The 18,425-nt window shown below is 38.4% G+C and overlaps 1 non-coding gene across 1 annotated transcript; it reads left to right on the top strand.

The window, feature by feature from the left end:
- Nucleotides 1-16,051: 16,051 nt before the first annotated feature.
- Nucleotides 16,052-16,124, top strand: Trnaa-cgc (transfer RNA alanine (anticodon CGC)). The gene has a single exon. It is a non-coding gene; the product is annotated as a tRNA-Ala (tRNA).
- The last annotated feature ends 2,301 nt before the right edge of the window (nucleotides 16,125-18,425 follow it).

Genomic DNA, 18,425 nt, shown 5'->3' with positions numbered 1-18,425 from the left:
AAACAACAAAACTCCACCCGCCGCCCCACATATGGTTAAATGGCCGGGAAATGCATCTTTTCTACATTACATTACATTTTATATAAAACGATATTTTCCACCACGCCGCCCCACATATGGTGCATTGGCCGGGAAATGCATAATTTCTACATTCCACTTTTATATAACAACAATATTATTCCACCCGCTGCCCCACATATGGTTAAACGGCAGGGAAATGCATCTTTTCTACATTACCAAACATTTTATATAACAACAATATTATTCCACCCGCCGCCCCACATATGGTGCATCGGCCAGGAAAGAAACTGAGTGAAAGTGAGAGTGATTTTTAAATATTCGGATTCGGGAGTGAAATGTGACACACAACTGAGTAATAGAACAGTGAAAGTGTTTCGTGTGCATGTGGATGACGCAATTGGATTAACAACGCATCTGGATTGACGGAGCTGGCGCTTAGTCTAGCGGCGTTGCCGGCATTGCGAGAAGCCAGTTTCGCCTCACCACAGTCGTCCGCAGGAGCCACCAGAGCCGCGCCTACAGTTGCGGGCCACGCAAACACACAGCAGCCATCAGAGTGCCGTCTGCATTTCAATGTGTCGCATCAGTAATCCTGGTACGCCGCGCCGGAAACGCCATATGTCGTGCAGAAAGAACTAAGTTAAGTGAAAAGCTGTTAAAAATTTTACTAACCTGCACTAAAAGACTGTTGGCGATGGAACTGCCAGAAGAAACTGAGGTTAAATGTAAATCAGAACCTATGTCTGTTGAGGGAACTGTAAATTCAGACAACGGTTCAAGTGTAAATATGCATGAAAGTAGTAATGTTAAAGTGAAATATGAAGTATTGTCTCCTGACAGTAGTGTGGGAAGGGGCAATGATTCAATAATAGAGACCCCTGTAGTAAAGCAGAAAGCAGAAATTGTTAATTTATTGGATGATAGTTTATCTGATGAATTAAAAACGAAACAGCCATCAGAGGTGGTAGAGTTTAAACAGGAGAAGTTAGATATGACTGATCAATCAGAAGTTTCATTTAGTTTTGATGATTCTGGTGTTGGAGCTAGTTTTTCGTCACCTGAGTGTGATAAAAAGCCAGCTAGTGAGCAACCCAAAGACACTGGGGCTATTGATTTAAATGTTATATTACAAGCAATAGCTATCAGTAATGCTGAATTAAAATCTAATATAATTGAGGTAAATAACAGGATTGTGGCCAGTCAAACCAATTTTAATAAATGATTGGAGGTAATGGACGATACCTTCAAGGCTGGTTGCAATAAGTTGAAAGAGGATCTGGACAGTTTGAATTATAAAATTGATTACAATCATGAGGATATTAAGAAAAAGGTTGCTCAACAATTTTCTGAAATGTATAAAACAGTAAAATCCGAAGTTGCTGAGGTTCGCAAAGACTTCCAAATGGAAGATGCAAAGCTGGAGCACAAGTTAACAGAAAAGATCGAGGCGGAATCTGAACTGTGCTCAGATAGGTTAAAAGATGTTAATATAAAAGTAAACATATGTCAAGCAGAAGTAAATGCAATAAAAACTGATACTACTCATATTGTGCAAAGAGTAGATAATGTTGAAATGAGAGTAGAAAATATTAGTACTAACATTGCTAACATTGAGAATAAAGTAGCTTCAGTAACTTCTGGTAATGGTAGTATACAACAAGTTGTAGCTGCAACACCGCTTTTATCGGGTGTTGGCAGTTCTTGTGGTTCGATCCAGATAAAAATATCCACCCGCTTGATTTCTGGAACGATTTTGAAGATGTGATTCCACCATCTTGGTCTGAACGAGAGAAAATCTCATTTATTAGAAGCCATTTAGCAGGTGGCGCCATGCGTTGGTCAGCTGATGTTAAGTTGCAATGTAAAACATTAGCAAAATTTAAAACAGCTTTCATTAATGAGTATTGGTCTAGTAATAAGCAAAATGAAGTGTTGAGAGAATTTTAGAGTGGAAAATGCTTCAATGCAGGCAAGGAATCTATTAAAGAGTTTGCCAGGTCATGGATCTCACGTTTGTCACATTTGGCGGAAAAGCTAAAACCTGAAATGATAATACTAGGTCTTGAAGCCAAACTGCCATGGTATTGGCCAACTACATTGAGTATTTGGAACATGTAGAACGTGTTGCTTCCAATGAGGAGCAAGCACGTAATAACATAAATGCTAATAACACTAGTAGTAATTTTAAGTACAAGCAGAATGGCAATGTAAACATCAGAACAGTAGGTGTTCGCCATCCTAAGAAAGGTAGGAATTGGAGAAATAATTATCAGAACCAACAACGGCATCCAAATGATAGTAATTTTGTTCAGAACAAAATTATGCAGGTAAACAACAGTGCGGAAAGCCATGCTGTGCCAGTTAACTATAATGGAAATAAAGGAAACAGTAGTAGGCCGAGGCAGGAAAACTAGTTACCGTCTATGAGGACACAGGCGCTCACCAGGCGGTTACTTTTCCTAAGCCAGTAGTTATGGTAATTGGTAAGACAGATCAGAATACTCAAACTGAACATGTGGATGAAGGGTCGGTAGCATCTAAGCAAAACAACAGAAATATTAGATCACTCACAGTATTTGATAGATACCGTGTTAGAGACGCTTTCTAAGTGGGAAGAGAAAGAGAAGGCGCAGCAGTGTAATGGTAGGGAAGAGCTACAAAATACTGTTTTGTCAGGTGAAGAAGCAGAAGAAATTCATGCTTATATTTACGATGAAGATGATGTGCTCTTATCTAAAGTGCCTGTGCAGGATGTTGATACTGTACTAATAGATTTAGGACAGGAGGTAAGTGAGAATGTAGAGGGTAGCCTGTTGGGGGTCAATGAACCCAGTAGCTGAGACCAGTTGTCACTTGAGAAGGAACCCGATGATAATAATGAAAGTGGTTTAGCTGTAACTAGTGTTGTGCCCAGTCTGGAGGCACAGAATCGCTCAGACTACAGTAATTTGGGTCATGTTCATCAAACTAAATGTAATGAAGTCGTGCAGTGTTTCGATTTGAAATTAATAGATCGACTGGAAAAGGCAGCTGAAAATGTAATTCAGGAAACCCCTACACACTTTGACCTAAATGTAATGAAGACAGATGTCGATCACTTTAGTTGGAGACAAATCCAAAAGGTACTATTAGATGAATTTGAGGAACCACCTGTACAACCTAGAATAAGCCACCCTATAATAATAGTGAATATGTTGTATATCAATGTACGTTGTCTCTTAGACAGTGGAAGTGAGGTGAGTGCGATATCTCAGTCCTTCTTTGATGCGTTACCTGGTAAAGACAAGCTTACAGTAATGAGGGTATCAGGACTAAGAATAATTGGTACTACTGGCAAGGTGTCAAAAACGGTAAAGCAAGAAGCTTTACTGCCCTTTAACATTAATGGTAATTTAATTGATCATCCATGCTTAATTGTAAACAAACTCAGTATTGAGGTTTTAATTGGCATAGATTTCTAGTCAAAATATCAGTGTGTTGTTGACTTTGAAAGAAGCCAGTTAAAAATGGTCTTGCTGATAACCAGAGTAATTACAGTACCTTTTAGTGATAAACATGTAGTAACTAATGATGAAACTTGGGAGCTGCCTATATGAGTTCTGAAAAATAGGAGGTATTGGGATGACGGTGTTAATCTTAGTACAAGTAAGCTAAACACAGAAGAAGAAGAAGCAATTATTTTGGACAAAATAGAAGCTAAATTGCAGGAAATCGATAAAATTTCAGTGAATCAGAAGGAAGAACTGAGACAGGTTTTAAAGAGGCATCATAAGGTATTTTGAAATCGACCTGGCGTGGTCAAAGGTTATGAATGTCAATTAAAGGTGAAACCTGGCCAAGTGTTTTTCAGGAAGCCATACCAAATACACGTAGCTAGGAAGGAGGCAGTTCGAAAGGAGATACAGAGAATGCTAGAGTGGGGTGTGATTGAAAAAGGGGTCAGTGAGTACAATAATCTTCTTGTTGTTGTACCAAAAAGAGATGGGAGTGTCAGATTGCTCTTGGACGCTCGTTGGTTGAATGAAATAGTGGTTAGGGAAAGTGATAGACCGCAGAACATGGACAAGTTATTGCAAAAGTTCCAGGGAGTAAAATTCTTAACTTCTATGGACATCACGTGTGGATATTGGAATTTGCCACTGGCGGAAAGTTCAAGGAAGTACACAGCTTTCTTGTACGAAGGAGTTTGTTACCAATATCGTGTGGTACCTTTCGGACTTAATATCTCTGTTTGTGCCTTCGTACGTGTGATGTGCCATGTTTTAGGACCAGCCTTAATTAATAAAATCACAGTATACGTGGATGATCTGTTAATAGCAACTCCTACCTGGGAAGAACACATAGTTTTATTAGAGGAAGTGTTAGAGGCTATTGAGAGAGGTGGCATGAAACTAAAGATTGAAAAGACAGAGTGTGTTAAAGAGGAAATAGGTTTCTTGGGATATATGATACGTGGAAAAGGTATTCTGCCTGACCCAGGCAAGCTAGCAGTCATTGAAAAATTTGAGGCTCCCAGAAACAAGAAGCAGTGGAGATCGATGTTCAGTCTTTTCGGCTTCTATAGGCGTTTTGTTAGTGATCAGGCTTTTAATGCGCCCTGTCTGCACCTCCTGCTGAAAAAGAATACCCCTTGGGTTTGGACAGCAGAATGTCAACAGGCGTTCGAAGTGCTTAAACAATCTTTAATTAATAGTCCTATTTTACATCATCCTGATTTTGAAAAACCATTCTGTATGTCCGTTGATGCTAGTGGCTATGGTATAGCTGTGGAGGTATTCCAACTAGAAATAGAGAACGAACAAGAAATGCACAAGACTATAGCTTTCGCAAGTCAATCTTTACAGGCAGCAGAGAGAAATTATGCCATCGCAGAACTGGAAGCATTGGCAATTGTATTTGGGGTACAGAAGTTTGAGCAGTATCTATTAGGTCACAAGATAATTGTTTGCAGTGACCATAAGGTGTTGACCTTTTTAAAGACCTGTAAATTGATGAATGCTTGTTTGGTAAGATGGTCATTGTATCTCCAGCAGTTTGACCTTGAGGTTAGATATATTCAAGGGAAAGACAATCTGGTAGCTGATGGGTTATCTAGAAGTGTAGAGCTCTGTGATGACTCGGGAATTATAGCAACAGACCTAAGTGAAGAACGAATGTTTGCGTTGCACGAAGTGAAGGAAGAAAGTGCATTAAAGAGAGTAATTAAGAACTTGAGACGTGAGCAGAATGCAGATGACCAGCTGAAATTAGTGAAGAGCTATTTAGGAAATGCGAACTATCCTAAGGTTTCGCAATACTATTGTCTGCATAAAGGTATTCTGTTTAAGAGGAAAAAGGTAGGTGTTTCTGAGTGGAGGCTGTGCTTTCCCTCACAACATGTAGACTTACTAATCGACTATGTACACCTGAGGTATGGGCACTACGGTGCAAAGAAGTGCATTGCAAAATTAAAAGAAAAGGTTGTGTTTGACAACATGTACTGCCGTGTTGCCAAGCGTCTAGCATCTTGTGTAGTGTGCCAGAAATTTCGTGCTGCTAACTCCAGAATACAAGGGGATATGCATTCAGTAGAGTCAACTGAAACCCTAGAATTACTGGCTTGTGATTTGTTTGGCCCTCTTCCTGTTTCGAGAGGTGGTTGCACCCATGTTTTTGTTGTTGTGGATGGATTCAGTAAATATGTTAAGCTATACCCTATTAAAAGAGCAATTGCAAAAACATTGGTAGAAAAGTTGGAAAAAGATTTCTTCATGAATGTTGGCGTTCTGAAGAATTTGCTGTCAGACAATGGGCCTCAATTTACTTCTGATAGATTTAAGGAATGTCTAGATAAGGCCGGAGTGAAACATCTGAAAATATCTGCGTATTTCCCCCAAGGAAATATGAGTAAACGTATTATGAGAGAATTGAATAGGCTTTGCAGAACTTATTGTGCTCGGAAACACTCAAGTTGGGCAGAGCACATGAAGTATTTTGAGAATGTAATTAACAATTTAAGGCATGATGCAACTGGTTTTGCGCCTTGCGAATTGATGTTTGGCCAAGAACCACACAATGTGATTGCAGATATGGTAGAATTCCCCATTCTAATGCAAATATCCACAGACGAGAGGAAGTTAAAGGCTAGGGCAAATATAAGAAAAAGAGCATTGGAAAGGAAAAAGCCTCATGACACAAAAGCTGTACCCACTAGTTTTGAAATAGGTCAGTCAGTCCTTGTCAAAACCAAGGAAAAATCAAAGAAAATAAATGCAGGAACAAAGAAATTCATGTTCGTATACCAAGGACCTTTCAGGATCATAGGAAAACCACATGCCAATGCATATAGGCTAGAGTACCCTAAGAGTAAAGAGCTATTAGGTCTCAGGAACGTGATCAACCTAAAGAAGTTCATAGGTAGTGATTGAATTCTGTAGGGAGGAGGTTGTTCTGTAACCTCTACACAGTGTGGCAGCTGTGCAGTCCCAGCTGTGTGAGATCTTCTTTCCATTTCAGATCTCACTCATTCTTCATCTTTCCTATCCACCAAAATTTCGGCTCTTACTCTCAAATACTAAAATCTTCCGGTACGACTATCAAGCCAGCATTAAGCTAATGAATTCTGTAGGGAGGAGGTTGTTCTGTAACCTCTACACAGTGTGGCAGCTGTGCAGTTCCAGCTGTGTGAGATCTTCTTTCCATTTCAGGTCTCACTCATTCTTCATCTTTCCTATCTACAAAAATTTCGACCCCTTCTTTCCAATATGAAAATTTTAATAAGGTAATGAATTCTGTTCTGTAACCTCTGCACAGTATGGCAGCTGTGCAGTCCCAGCTGTGTGAGATCTTCTTTCACATTTCAGATCTCTCTCATTCTTCATCTTTCCTATCCACAAAAATGTCGACCCCTTCTTTCCAATACGAAAATTTTCTGAAACCAATGAATTCTATAGGGAGGAGATTGTTCTGTAACCTCTACACAGTGTGGCAGCTGTGCAGTCCCAGCTGTGTGAGATCTTCTTTCCTTTTCAGGTCTCACTCAATTCTCATCTTTTCTATCCACCTAAAATTTCGACCTCTTCTTTCCAATATGAAAAGTTTCTGAAACCAATGAATTCTATAGGGAGGAGATTGTTCTGTAACCTCTACACAGTGTGGCAGCTGTGGAGTCCCAGCTGTGTGAGACCTTCTTTCCATTTCAGGTCTCTCATTCTTCATCTTTCCTATATACAAAAATTTTCCGTCATGGCTATCAAGCCATGAGTTCTGTAACCATTCTATCTACCGATTAGTGAAGAAAAATACCTAATGTGACAAACCTAACAGTGACATAAACAACAGAGAAGTATGATGTAATTAAGATACAAAGGTATTTGAGTAACAACTATGTATAGAACCCTGGTAATATTGTAAGCACAAAGTGTTGTTTTATTGGAAATGGCCCATCAATAGTAATTTAAAAAAGATATACGAATTCGTGTACAAGCAGGATCTGAAGTGGCAGTGAAACCTATTATATGCTGTAGAGCTAACTAATTAATAGTAAAAGAGGTTGCTTAGTGTTGAAAATGCAGATAAGTTGTAAGAATGAACTCACCTGGTGTAGCAAGGAATGGCAGTGTAATAGAATTGAACAGTGTTTGTGGTTGAGACGTGAAGGACACGTCTTTGAAATATTTATAAGGTTGGAGCTGGCCATTATTTGGTGTAGTGTGTGACAGGACACACCTACACGTATTGAGGTTATGAGTTGGAGGCGTGAAGGCGACCATAGGTACCCTTAAGTTAGATGAGACAGAGCAGCTCATGGTGTCCTATAGGTTTAAGGAATTTAGCATTACGCTCGTCCATAATTACTTGATGCACTTTAGTGGTAGGTCGAGAGAGACCACCTGTGGTTTCAGCGTCCGATCGAGTGGAAATGGATTGCCACGTGAGCAAACTGATCAGCCGCAATACACTATAGATACGAAATAAATGTGCTATCCTGTGCTTTAAATTTTAATGGAGTGAGTATTACTTAAGTTCATACACTAGCAAAGTAAGTAAGTACATAATGGCAGACATGAAACATTATTTATAGCTCAGCATAAATACACTTCGATGAAGTAAGTACATAATTGCAGATGTGGAACTGACACAACAGCAGAGGACCAATAAAAGGAGTTAGTAATCAACTAAACGTAGTGTGTTTTGACCACTCAGAACTGTACTATTACCACAAGTTACTCACATGTATAAAGAAGCTGAGAAGACAACTACTAATCAAATATACTCATACTATATCTAAGAATAAGGTAATCGAAGATGAGTCAGCTAAGTGAATAAAATACAAATTTGTCAGGAATGTATTGAGCATTGGTTCAGTGTTCCAGCCCAGAAATAATAAATCGAAATTAAATAGGATTCATGATTGTATGCCTTGAGCATAAATTTTCTCTAGTAAGTGACTAACGGCATTTTGAGCCATTTGTTTACCGATTTTATGACAATTAAGTAACCATGAGAGTAAAATTGAAAAAGTTCTGTTAACTTTGTTCCAGCAAAATATTGAAGGATAAAATGTATATATCCCCGTTTCATTGTGACCCACCCTTAGATAATAAGTGAACAGAGTCTGAGGCACTCTTTTTGTTTGTTCTACAGGAGAAACCAGATAATGGCAGCCTGGTAGCTGCGTGAAAGCGTGGAGTGACTTGGACACAACTCACAGTGACCCCTCCCCTTTCCCCATGTAATTTAGAGTGAACATGAAGGACACGCACCATAGCAACTTCTCTCCTCTACCCTTGTGAATGGAAGTGTAGAACGCCAGTCAAAGCGGCTACAACCACTTGTGTAAAAATGATTTGTGAAATTTTCTTTCAGGTTTAGAAAAGACTGCTAAGATATAATCAACTGTTTATGTATCATGAATAACTGTGTTATTTTCTTTGAATTTGTGTATGTAAAAATGTATTTAATGGATTTAAGATTTTCATAATTTTACATATTTTTATGTGTTTGTTTGTCTAAGGCAATATGTATGCCAAAGTGTTTCATTGATTTTGCTTAAATTTTGAGGGATAATGTTGCTTAAGAGGCAGTGAACATGCCAGTAATTTAAATAATGAAAGTAGGTAATCAGTCTTCCTTTTAATATTTCTATATGTTTACATTTCAATTTTAAATTTTCATAGGGAGTTAAGCTGTACTCTTGCTTCCCTTTTTGTAATTAATTTTTTTTGCGTTCATTAACATTCAAAAAAGAAAAAAATTTAAGTATAGGGTGATGTAGGGAAGCAGCCTACTCACGCTGTAATAAATTCACATCAGTCTTTCCATTGTGTGCCAGCCGAATCCGCTGTAACTAGCTCTGACGTCATAAATGTTGCACAATACTTTAAAAATCAAGTAAATAACATGAAACGTTTCTAGCATGTCAGGAGTAAAACTAAATCAATATGTGTTGAATATCAGTTGAATAACTTTAACCATTTTTGAAATTTGGACGTTTCTCTGTAAAAATGATTGGCGCAACAGAAAAGAGCTAGAGACTTAAAAATTTATATTTAGATTCCTTTTTCATAATTATTTAATAGAAACAGTACTTTGGATCTCTCAAATTAAAATTTTAGTTGAAATTCATAATTTTCTGGTTCTTGTCTTAAAAATTAAGGAAGCAAGATAGATTAAGTAGGGTAATAAATAAGGCTAGGATGTTTAAATTTAAGTAGAAGGGAGATTCGCTATAATCATAAAGATGTGAGAAATCTCAGTTGAATAACTATAAAACTATAGCGACAGCGTATCTCCAAAGGGCAAGTTCAGAGCTCGTCTACTGCGTGTAGTGTAATTAAATTAATTCTCTCGCCCAAAATAATTGACTTAGCCACGTCAGACTTTTGTTATGATTACTTACCTGTGTGCTGATTGCACATTTAAATTGAGAGCTTCATCGGCCATCAGCAAAAGAAGCTATAATTTATTCGGTAACTTAAAGTGGTGCATTACTAGCCTAGCGGCTAGTCGGGAGAGCCGATTTGATCATGCGTTCCCTTAGCCGTCCGCACCATGGCTTTATATAGAAGAACGCTGCATGAGGAAGAAAGGCCCCAGTTCTCTCCAGACGCTGAATAGCACACCATCTGTGTCGGGAGTCGCGCCGCGTCGGTATCATTGCTATAAATGGCCTCGGATGTCGTATTAAGTTACTCGGGATACGCGTAACCATGAAATCATTTTCGAGTGAAGTGTTAATTCTGGGATGACTTTAATTATCTATCTTCAGTTTGCGTATGTCGTATTTTCACGTGCCGTCGCGGGACAGACGTTCTACCATTATTTTAGCATGGCGTTTGATGAACCTTATCATCAAATTATGGCGAGCATTCATTTAAACATTTAATTTGGACAGTTATAGTTGCATCAGCGCATTAGACTCTGAACTGCTCTGTTAGTCGGATTGTGTGGATTCTCTTTTTTTTCATCTGTGACTTTCAGAATACAGAGAACGTTTTTTTTTTTTTCACGACCGTTTTTGATTATAAATCCCAGACAATCTCCTAATTCCTCAGAGCTATAAGCTGTAGCTATAAGTGTATTTCTCAGATTAAGTGGGCACTAGGAATTCTAATTACAGGCTTCACGTTTTGCTAATCACCTTCTGGTTGCCAAAATTGTAGTTAGGGAGCCAGTGTTGAGAACGGCAAAACAACAGCATAAATAATAGGAACATTTTAAACAACAAAACTCCACCCACCGCCCCACATATGGTTAAATGGCCGGGAAATGCATCTTTTCTACATTACATTACATTTTATATAAAACGATATTTCCCACCACGCCGCCCCACAGTGCGAATGGAGCGGTCTACTGCCTCTCGAATCTCTGGAACAGTTCTGAAGCAAATGCCATGAAGTGGTTCCTTCATCTTTGGAATCAAATCAAAGTCACAAGGACCGCTCCATTAGCACCATCAACAGAACAGCCTCTGCTAATGGTATACTACACGTTCCATATCACTGGAAATGGGTTCTACACAACGCTGGTGACTACTTTGAAGGACAGTAACAGGTGCAAACATGTAACTCTTTTGTATCAGTTGTGAATAAATAGTTGCCACTATTTAAGTTCCAATCCTCGTATATTTTTTCTGAGTGTCAGTGTGATATCAAGCTGGGAGTTCTATTTAGTGACAGAAAGTAATATTATCCATGCCAACAGCCTTGACAAAGTGGTAACACTGGTTCCTGTTAGACTGATGAAGTTAAGCGCTGCCGGGTTGAGCTAGCACTTGGACAGATGAACATCCAGTTTGCCTTACGCTGATGGTGAGTTGGTGCACTCAGTCCTTGTGAGGCAAACTGAGGAGCTACTTGATTGAGAAGTAGCGGCTCTGATCTCGTAAACTGACCTACAGCCGGGAGAGCAGTGTGTTGACCACACGCCCCTCCATATCTGTACCCAGTGACACCTGTGGGCTGAGGATGACATGGCAGCTAGCAGGTACTATTGGGCCTTCATGACCTGTTCAGGTGGAGTGTAGATTTAGGTTTTAAGTAATATAATCCATGGATGATTGGCATTGATTTTGCAATATCTCAATGCAGATTTCTGTCTTGTTCCACAGAAATGTTTACTTTCTCTTGGTGATACTGGATGATCATACAATCTCTGTACAGGATGTCCATGGAACATTTAAAATATTTAACAACAGAGAGTGCATACATCTGTGGAGCAGGCTTTTAAGAGTTTAATGAATGCTAGTTATGCAATATAGCATTCATATGTCTGCTGACTTTGTGAGACATTATAGAGTAATTTGCTGGAGTTAGGTGACAAAACTCTGTGCCTATCAGAAGAAACCATAGCTTAGCTCTGTGACGCATTCTGTGCACTGATGGAGGTGGAAATACATGATTCAGCATTACCAGATATGGGTCCAAAAATAAGATCATATTTAAGTTTGTTAAAGTTTATAAAGTTTAAAAGCTATACATGTGTTATTTCTTTCCCCATAAAAACCCCCTGAATGGTAATGTAAATGAACAGTTATCACCATGACTGAGTGGATGAAACAGCATCACAAATGGTTCAAATTGCTCTGAGCACCATGGGACTTAACATCTTAGGTCATCAGTCCCCTAGAACTTAGAACTACTGAAACCTAACTAACCTAAGGACATCACACACATCCATGCCCGAGGCAGGATTCGACCCTGCGACTGTAGCAGTCCCGCGGTTCCGGACTGAAGTGCCTAGAACCACACAGCCACCGCGGCCGGCAACACCATCACCACAAGAATTTTGTAGTAAGCAACTAGTCCTGCAGTGATGATACTGGAGACTGGAAAAACAAGAAGAATGGTTGATTACTTTGTGGCAATATATCTGTTTGATTATCAGGCTGTCAGATTCCAGAAGGACTAGTCTTGTTCTAACCCTGTGAACACATCCTGAGGGTGTCCCCTTTGAGTGTGTATATAGTTTTTCAAAAACCATGTTTCAGCCAAAATATCAGCTGCTGCTCAAAATTTTGCAAGGCATTGAGGGAGTAACATACCAGACATTCAGCGAAATAAGTGATATTCCATCACCTGCAAAAGTAAAGGCAAACAGCATTTTCATATTTGACAATGTTGCAGTGGGAAATCGGAAAGAAATCCAGAGATATCCCTGCTATTTGGGGCAGACATACTCAAGGATCCTGAAGCAGTTTGTCCAGGATAATGAAAACTGTTCGCCACTTTCCAGCAGGACAATCTGAATTTAAAGCATATTTATCAGCACATGAAGGAACTGACATGTTCTTTAATGAATTCATTATCATAGCCACAGATTGCTAGAAAAGTCAAAGTATGGCTTTCTGAATGGGGCTGGATGCACCCGTGGGTGCATGGCACAGGCCTGAAGGTGGCCTGGGTCCCTGTTCTTCGCAATTTAATTTTTTAGTTATTACAATTTAATACAAACTAGAAAAATATTTTGCATATATTTTTTATTCAGTGAAATTTTAGAAGATTCTATAGCTAATTATAGCCTCAAATTTAAAATAGGTATTTGTGATAAACCATTTATCATAAATTTTTACTAAAATTGGTTGTGGTAGTTATTGTCATTGCATGTGTTTTGTGAACTTGTGTGCATAGTAGCACTGTAAGGCTTGCAGCTGCCTCCCCCTTTTTCCCACCTTCCCTACTTCCCCATCCTCCCTTCCTCCTATAGATATTTTTTGTCTAACTGTCTCTCTCTTCCTCATTGTTCTGAAAACAGATGCAACCCATTGCTCATCAGTTGAAGTCCACTTGTTTGAGTGACATGGGTTGAATTTGGTCAGTTTTGTCTCCTGCTACTGAAAGTGATAACATTTATTAGGTCAAGTTTCACATTAAGTTGTTTTGTGCAAATGTGTTTTGTTTTGGTTCAATTTTGTTTATGTGAAAATGTTTGTGAACAAAGTAAGGTACGAGTTACCTTTCCCAATAATCCAATTTGAGAAATACAGATTCATATCATAAAAAATATATTGTAGCTGAACTGTGTTATTTCATTCAACTTACATAATACAACAACAAGAAGTTAAGATATCAAGGTATAAACATAAATCTGGAGCTTTAAAAAGAAAGCTGTGAAAAGAGGAATTAGAAAAAGTAGCTGAAGGTGGTAGGACTATTACAAAATTTTTGAAGTGTTATAGAAAAGGAGAATTACAAGTAGTTCAGCCTCATGATATGTCCAAGGCTACAACAGCCCCGATAGCCAACCTTTTTGCTCTGTTGTTCAGTTGCTTTTTGACCAAAAACATGTAAAACAAATCACACAAGGACAAGATGCTTTGGCTTCTGAACATTTAATTGAAACAGAGACAACAAAAAAGGACAGAGTTCTCTTATTGCATATCAAGAAAGTAATTCACTGACCTTTCAGGGAAACGTATCCAGGAGACGTTGATTTACATGAAAACAGCCAATAATAAAAAACTAAAAAAATTTCCATGTGATTGGTTAATGTAGAACAAGGTAAAAAACAGTATTCACTGTTTAACTTGCGGCATTTTTATATCAGATCACAGTATACTTTGAAAAGAAGGGTTTTCTCCACAAAAACACCCTACAAAAAGCTTTACAAGTTGTTACATATGCTTGAGAAAAGCCCAGAGCATCAAAAACATTACTTAGAATGTAAAGGTTGTCAAACATCATTGAAAGAACATGGTGTCAACAGTAATCTTCAACAGGTGTTTGACTGTGAAGCAAAAAGATGGAAAGCTACAATAAAAAAATTCTGATCACAGCTTTATTCTTAAGTAGCAGAGATTTAGCTTTCAAAATGGGAAATATTCAGATTGGTGATGTTCACAATGGAATTTTTTTAGTGAATATTGGAATTGACTGAAAAATATGGTGAAGTAAATCATGAACGTCTAGCCATAGTAAAAGAAAACCAACTGATGAACAAATGTATGATAGATCAAGCTAACTAACTATTATGGTATCTGGAGAATTAATTTATTTCTCAATGTGGCGAAAAACTACTGAAACCCACTTTACATCTGTCTTCTATGGAATTATTGTTGATTTAGCTCATAACATATCCAACCAGGAACAGAATATACTCATTCTGCACAATGCATTTCAAAATGTTGGAAAGAGTCATTCAAAGTTTGTGAAAGATTCATTGAATTTATGAATATTAGTGAGAAAACAGGCGAGGTCATGACTGATGAAATACTGTCCTCATTAGAAACTCTAGTGGTACCACTTGCAGGCTGTCATACTCAGAGCTATGACAATGGCTACATGTGGGGTCACACTAGTCGTATTCAGTCAAGAATACTTGAAAAAAAATATAATAACTCCACAAGCTTTTCTCCCTGGGAGCACACTCCCTGAACAGAGTTGATGTCAGTGCTGCTAAACTGAATTATGATGTGACATTTTTTGGAAACATTGAAAGTTTTTATTTTTTGTTCACTAGCAGTCCTGTCCATTGGTAATTGATGTAACAGCATGTCTCTTTGTCTGTGCAAAGTCTTTCTGAAACTCACTGGAGTGAAAGACTACAAGCCATGTGCCTGATTTTGAAGCACTTTCATTTGGTCCTCAAAGTCTTAGACCTGGTAGGGTACCCACATTAACTACCTCAACAAGTAACACTTTTGTGAGACTCAAGAAATATTTTGTATCTTTCAAAGGCCTCTTGATGTCATTATTTTGGACAAGATTTTCCCCTTCTATTGATCAGAAAAACATTATATGGAACAAAGGAATCTCCCTCAACATAATCATTCAACTAATATAAGACTTAGTTAATGAGATGCAGGTCCTAAGAGATACATGGGAAACCATTTTCAATGAATCAGAAGTAATTGCTGAGACAGTTGCTATCTGACCAGGGTTTGTTATCAAAAGGACACCCAATGCATATGAAAAGCTGCCTGAACAACTTCAACTGGAAGCATCAAATGAATTAAAATATTCTGTTGCTCTTCCTTCTTTTATATTTTGTCCTGGCAGATTTGACAACAAGATTTGTGAGCTGTGGATAAATTTGTGATCTGTTTTCACCAGTTTTGGCTTTCATGGACCTAGAGAATGATGCACTAAAAGTTAAAATCACCAATCTTATATCAAAGTATCCTTCAGACTTAGCAGAATAAATTCTACACATGAAGAGCATCTTTAATACAATCTTCCAGAGGAGGACCCAATGAAGCTACTAAACTTCATAAATGAGAAAAACTTTCAAGCAATTTTTTGAACCTGAGTGATTCTAGTAATAGTGTCTACAGTTGAAAGGTCTTTTAGTAAACTGCCGAACTCTTTAATAACATGGCAAAGGAGCACAACAGGTAAAAGTTGTCTTAACCATTTAGCAATTTTAGTATCTGACTCTTTTAATTGGAAGCTTGGAAGACTATTATTAAGTAGTCTTATTTTGTAGCAGTGTCTCTGAGATCAATTTTAAGTAAAATAATTGTATAAATGAAGTTTAGTTTGGACTCACAAACTGGTTACCATAATTATACCCTGTATTTTCAGGTAAAATTATATTCTAAAAAGAATTACCGAGCGAGGTGGCGCAGTGGTTAGCACACTGGACTCGCATTCGGGAGGACGACGGTTCAATCCCGTCTCCCGCCATCCTGATTTAGGTTTTCCGTGATTTCCCTAAATCACTTCAGGCAAATGCCGGGATGGTTCCTTTGAAAGGGCACGGCCGATTTCCTTCCCCATCCTTCCCTCAACCGAGCTTGCGCTCCGTCTCTAATGACCTCGTTGTCGACGGGACGTTAAACACTAATTTCCTCCTCCTCCTCTAAAAAGAATTTGGGTAAGACACAACCATACTATTACAATGTAGCATGCAACCATAAAACAGGAGTCTCTTCTCTGATCTGGGGTCCAGAACCCATTATCGAATGTGGGTACAATGCAAGGCAGATAGAGATCAAACTTCAGTGAAATTCTGCATAAAATGGAGTGTACCAAAACACAACTCTATCACTTTACTGTAGATTATGGACAAATTTGCAAGTGTGTTGTGCACTTGTTGAGAGGGTGCAAAGCACATGCTTCTATATGATAACAGAAAAATTGAGGCAATTAGTGTTAGATTGATGTATTGTTGTGTTGAATGCCAGAACATGAATTATACGACAATGAGAAAATTGAAAAAGTCAACACAAGACTAATGGATGTGTAAGGATATATCAAGGTGATATATATCACCAATTGTCTCAAAGTATATATAAGTTGTACACTAAAAATCTCGAAAATGGCTTAGTATACAGGAGCATGTTGTCAACAAAGTGTAAAATTATTGAAGTGCAGAAAGCTGTTTGACAGAAGTTATGATTGTTGAAGTTAGGGCATTTCCAATGAGATCAGCATCTCTCAGAAACCTTTAAGTCAGTAACCAATGCTCTAAAAGCACTGTCACACACTATCAATGGAGGCAGAAAAGAAAAAGTAGAAGAAACAGAAGATAAGCATGTACATGCTGTTACTGACATCATTAATCATTACAGTAATGCTGAGTTAGACAGAAGATAGGGTCAGCAGGACACATATGGTAGATAAACACCCAATATGATTAAGTGAGAATGCTAATAAGGGTAGGGTATAAGGAATTTGAAAAGGTCCAGTTAATTAGAACTAATATTCTTAAAAAATTCAAACGTCAAAAAGTATACACTGACATGAATATAATAGAGGGAAACATTCCACGTGGGAAAAATATATCTAAAAACAAAGATGTTGTGACTTACCAAACGAAAGCACTGGCAGGTCGATAGACACACAAACAAACACAAACATACACACAAAATTCTAGCTTTCACAACCAATGGTTGCATCGTCAGGAAAGAGGGAAGGAGAGGGAAAGACGAAAGGATGTGGGCTTTGAATATGTCTGCTTGTGTCTGTATATGTGTGGATGGATATGTGTGTGTGTGTGAGTGTATACCCGTCCTTTTTCCCCCCTAAGGTAAGTCTTTTCACTCCCGGGATTGGAATGACTCCTTACCCTCTCCCTTAAAACCCACATTCTTTCGTCTTTCCCTCTCCTTCCCTCTTTCCTAACGAAGCAACCGTTGGTTGCGAAAGCTAGAATTTTGTGTGTATGTTTGTGTTTGTTTGTGTGTCTATCGACCTGACAGCGCTTTTGTTTGGTAAGTCACATCATCTTTGTTTTTAGATATAAAAAATATACACTGAAAGATATAAAAGCATATGGTCAAATGGAAATGAAAATGAGCGTATGGCATCATTGACTGGAAGGTCCCATCTGGGGAAGTTCGGCCACCAAGTGCAAGTCTTATTTCAGTCTATGCAACATTGGGCAACTTGCATGCCAGTGATGAGGATGAAATGATGATGAGGACAACACAACACCCATTCCATGAGAAGAGAAAATCTCCAACCCGGCCAGGAATCAAACCTGGGCCTACTGCATGGGAGGCAAGCATGCTACCACCCAGATAAGCAGGCAGACATATGGTCATTAACATGTGTAGGGAGGGCAACACCTCAAGAGGACGAGTGAAAGCCTCAAACAGTGACAAATCCAAGAATATAATTAAACCAGAGTTAGCAGCTGCACATAGCACAGGCAAAGGGGCTCAAGTTCAGCATAAAAGACTCAACAATCTACTTCTAGAGAATGAAATCATAGACTGATTATGACTACTTACAGCATCAGGTGCCTCAGGGGATACAGGTAACATGAACAAAATCATATCAATCACATCAGAACTTCAACGAAGACCCATCATTGAGTAATTATAGAGACGGTTGTTCATGAGTTTCACAGACCTGCAAGTTATGTGATAATATGAGGACTTGATGATTAATGTCAGGTTGATCTCATACTCATAGATATCTGAGTACTCACATTTAAATGACAGTTTTGAGTATGTACTTTCACTTGGCCTCAAACTATGG

This window comes from Schistocerca serialis, chromosome 8 (assembly GCF_023864345.2).
Source record: "Schistocerca serialis cubense isolate TAMUIC-IGC-003099 chromosome 8, iqSchSeri2.2, whole genome shotgun sequence".
NCBI lineage: Eukaryota > Metazoa > Arthropoda > Insecta > Orthoptera > Acrididae > Schistocerca > Schistocerca serialis.
The sequence above is the reverse complement of the archived record's forward strand: the minus strand, read 5'-3'. Positions and strand labels throughout refer to the sequence as shown.